This window comes from Palaemon carinicauda, chromosome 20 (genome assembly GCF_036898095.1).
Source record: "Palaemon carinicauda isolate YSFRI2023 chromosome 20, ASM3689809v2, whole genome shotgun sequence".
Classification (NCBI taxonomy): Eukaryota; Metazoa; Arthropoda; class Malacostraca; order Decapoda; family Palaemonidae; genus Palaemon; species Palaemon carinicauda.
Window position 1 is genome coordinate 40,430,771 of NC_090744.1, and position 5,000 is coordinate 40,435,770.

The window sequence follows — 5,000 nt, forward strand, 5'->3', positions numbered from 1 at the left end:
AAAGAAGAATTGTATATAAACTTGATGATTGTTTAATAAAGTTTAATTGCCTTCACCTCGCCTCTCAGTTGTCACCTAACGAGACGTTAGGATGAAAAGGAGCGGGAATTAACGTAAAAGTAGAAAGCTAAAAATGGGCGCAGCTACGGGCCGAAGAATCTTCTAGTAATAATTATTAGCACTAACCTTCTAAGGAACAAGTTATGTATACAATAAATTTGTTATCTATATTTAATAAAATGCCCTTATGTGATAAAAATGTAAACCTTTCCGAAGATATCTCTCGTAAAATACAAATAGCAAAAAGCATATAAATGATAAAGGTATAGAAGCCCGGGTTTCATATCAACAGCAAGACCCGTCAATGTAATACGAATCATTATAAGAATCACTCTGGGAGGAATATGCGCCATCGAGATATTTGCAAGGAGACGAATCCGAACGACCCCCCCCCCTCTCTCTCTCTCTCTCTCTCTCTCTCTCTCTCTCTCTCTCTCTCTCTCTCTCTCTCTCTCTTTCTCTCTCTCTCTCTCTCTCTCTCTCTCTCTAGCAATCCTACCCACGCACAACACCACTGTGTGTGTGAGAGAGAGAGAGAGAGAGAGAGAGAGAGAGAGAGAGAGAGAGAGAGAGAGAGCCGCAATTAGAATAAACAAGCATCATACGCTATGAGAGTATTCAGCAAAAAGCACAAAATTTGCCTCGCAAAATAAAACTAAATGAATGAAAGCTGGTTAATGGGACGATGCTTTTATATACGAAAAAGAAATTCATACGACTATGTGTGTGGGGAGAACAAATTCCTCATGGGACACCAATACTATTACATGAATGGCCAGTTGATTGAAATTATCTAAATGGAATTCAATGCGAGTATTGAACTTTTTCATGAGAAAAAAAATATGCAAAAAAAGAAAGACAAATTTGCAAAACAAAAGGGAACGGTGAATGTATAATGCAGCAAATAGTTCCGCATTCCCAGATGGAATGTCAAAAAATGTGCACAAAAAAGGGCACAGTCATGTAAGGAGAATGAGAAAACAAGAGATGGCAAGACTAGTGCTTCAAGATAAGTAGATTCGTTTAAAAACAAGAAAGTATAAGATACTTTGGTGTCAAGTATATGAAGTTTATTAGATTCCAATGGCAGCTGAAGCTGTATACTAAAATCAGTCACGTGTGTGTATGCGCGCGCATTCGTATATCAAAATACAATTTTCTTATATACAACAAGAACAACGAATGCAGTCGTTTCTAGTCCACTGCAGGATAAAGGCCTCAGACATGTCCTTATTCATGTCTGGAATTTGGCCAATTTTTATCACCACGTTGGCTGATGCGGATTGTTGATGGTGGAAGACTTGTGTCTGATCACTCACAGCAAACCAAATTATTATGGGTGGCCCTGACTAGTACATCTTAGCTGATCATGGCGATACACAATCCCTTTCACCACGTATAAGGTATCCCCACTCAGAAAGTGTGTATATGTGTGTGTGCGTTTGTATGTTTGTAGAGAGAGAGAGAGAGAGAGAGAGAGAGAGAGAGAGAGAAGAGTGTTCCACATATATTAAAAACGATGAATAACTGCATATTAATAACCGTCATCCATCCTTCCCATACCTCCACTTAAGTCACTTTTCTTTCTTTATCCCAATTCATTAATCAAATTTAAAAATCCACCAGGATGACACGGTCGTTTTTTGCTCTTTTTATTTTCAGTTTTACAAGTTTACTTTTTTGTTCATTTCCTGTTGAGTAATGTCTCCCCCACTCGGAGTCCTTCTCGCACATCTATTCAGGAAAATTGGTTAATTTTCGTTAATTTACGGTTAATTTTCTTTAATTTATGGTTAACTTTCTGAAATGTTTGGTTATTTTCGTTAATTTATGGTTAAATCACTTTAATTTTCGGTTAATATTCTTTAATTTTTGGTTAAATTTCTTTCATTTTTCGTCAATGGCTGGTCTCTCTCCTCTCTCAACTATCCAGGAAAATCCAGAATATAAAGAAAGTTGCCTACTCGAGGGTCAACCACTCAAACAATTCCTTCATACTCTTTAAAAATTAGGAATTCTATATCTTCCTGTGTTTCAGTTTGTTATCCCCGAAGGGAAAATCTTAAACATGACAATTTTCTTTTGCGACTGGGTTTATTATGAGCAAATATGCCCGTCTTGGTCTCTTTGACCATTAAAAGGATTAGGAAAATGACTTCCAGCTTTGAATAGCCTCGCAGGGACTCGTCTAATTAATTACACCTGCTATAAGTTGTGATTAAGGTGTCCAATTAGCAGGGGATTACCTGTAATTACAGTTGTGACTTAGTAATTATCATAATTCAGTGTTATGTTGTGATTACCGCGGGACTGTCTTTAATTAAAGCCGTGAGATATTTGAATGTCTGAGAGAGAGAGAGAGAGAGAGAGAGAGAGAGAGAGAGAGAGGAGAGAGAGAGAGAGAGAGAGAGAGAGAGAGAGAGAACGTGTACGTGAGTATTTGGAGATGTGTATGAGAGAATTAAGTGAGCAGTGTATGTGATCTTTTGAGTGAAAATGTGTGTGTGTATGTGTGTATATATGTGTGTGAGTTTTATTAAGAGGATGCACGCGCGAATATTTATAAGCCTCATTAACATCAGACGTCTGAATGATTATGTCCACATATTAGTGTGCACTCATGTATCATTTGAAGCCACGTTAAAATTTGAGTGAGTGCGTGTGCGTGAGCACCCACGCGAGTGAGAAAGCGACAGGGAAAGGGTGTGTCCGAGTCTGTGCCAGATTAAATGTGTGCGAGTGTGTTTTTGAAGCCGCATTAATATTCATAAGCTCTCGAGTTAATAACATGCCGACCAGGCTCTTTTTATCAAAAGGCTAACATTAGCATAAAAAGGAGACTATAAAGTATAAATTAATTGTTTTGGCGTTTCAGATGGAGTATTTTCATTTGTACATTAAACATGCGATGTTTATTCAAACTCCGGGTGGTTGTAGGTAAATATGACAGCAGAAAACAAACAAACCGGAGTGGAGTATTTAACCTGGAAAGTCTATGTGTGGGGAATTCATATTATTACTGTTGTTGTTGTTTCGTTATTCTTGTTATCATTATTAATACGGAACTCACCCACATGTTAAATGGGAGTAATCTTAGAATAAAAGAGTAAATACAACAACAAATAAGGCCATTTCTAGTCAAACGCAGGACAAAGGCCTCAGACAACTTATTCATGCCTAGGGTTTGGCCAGTAATGGTATTTAAATCACAGTTAAATAGATTAATAGACACTTTATTGCCAGTTTTTTCTCTTCATCCATTATAGCCAACTTTGGCAAGGTTAGAATAGGATAAAGTTAAAAACTGATAGGTAAAATTAAAATCTCTTTTATACGGTTTATACTATTAGTGATCAAAAGTACGGATATAGTAGTCAGGTTGAAGGTAGGATAGTAGCAGCCATTCTAATTTCTTAAGGAATACTGATGATTACAACAAACCTTAACAACGGAATGAGGCAAATGGCCACAATAAATTCCAAAAGCTAAACGAGTAAGCGTTAAAAGAATAAATAGGGGAAACATCATAGGTTAAGGTTTTCTTCCATTCATAAAAAAAAAAAAAAATAGATAAAATTGAAGATGAAACGGAAAATAGAATAAGGGAGCACTAGATTAAATACAGTCAATAATACGCCAAAAAAACAGCAAGGTATTGTGTGCTCGCTACCAGTTAAAATCTGCAAATAGAAATTAATACAATTTACTTAAAGGTTAAAGCCGGCATGAACCTTATTCGTGTTGCAACACTATTTGAGAATTATAATAAACTTTGGGCGTTCCGTGATCTCGACGTTTTAAAATCTTCAAAACTAAAACATAACGCAATGTTCTAACGATTTCATAGCACGCTGCCTCGAAACAAAGGCATTTTATAGTCATGTAATCTCATGACCAAAACACCTAGTTCCTAAAATTTTCTGGGAATGAAATTAACAAAGATATAGGAAACATAATGACAAAGCAATATTCATCTCTCTATCACCCTTAATCCTAGTAAACAACGCATAGACAAGGCTTTGAGTCAAAAAGTTAAATAAATACACTGTTAAAAATTTACATTAAAAAAAACGGTAAATGTCTGGAAACATTAACTCCATAATTTTTACCGTTTTAAAAACGAATAAATTGACTTGAAAGAGTGATATTATGGTCACCAACCCGTAAAATATAATAACAAAGTAAGGTAAAATTACGGTCTCCTGTACTTTACTGAAATACGGCTGAGAACCGTATATTTTTACGGAGAATTTCCAATTAAAATTACAGGTTTTTTTATCAGTGTAGAACCACTATAAAATGTGACATAAGGTTTAACACATTTAAAAAACATCTATAACGGCGCAAAACTGAATAAAATAAACTCTACTTACATAGAGGCCAACCATCTAATTCTGAGTATTTTTCTCTTGAGTAAAGGTTTCCATTTTTGAAGGAATTCCTATGGGTTAATTATTATTATTATTATTATTATTATTATTATTATTATTATTATTATTACTTGCTAGCTACAATGCTAGTTGGAAAAGCAGGAAGCTATAAGCCCAAGGGCTCCAACAACAAAAAATAGCCCAGTGAGGAAAGGAAATTAGGAAATAAATAAGCAATAAGAGAAGTAGTGAACAATAATAACAAAATATTTTAAGAGCAGTACAATGTTGAAATAGATCTTTCACATATAAACTATATAAACTTCAAAATACAAGAGAAGTAAGAAAGAATAGTGTACCCTCAAGCAAGAAAACTCTATCTAAGACAATGGAAGACTATGGTACAGAGGCTATGACACTACCCAAGACTAGAGAACAATGGTATGCTTTTGGAGTGTCCTTCTCCCAGAAGAGCTGCTTAGATAGAGTCTCTTTTACCATTACCACGAGGAAAGTATCCACTGAACAAGTACAGTGCAGTAGTTAACCCCTTGAGCAAAGAAGAATTGT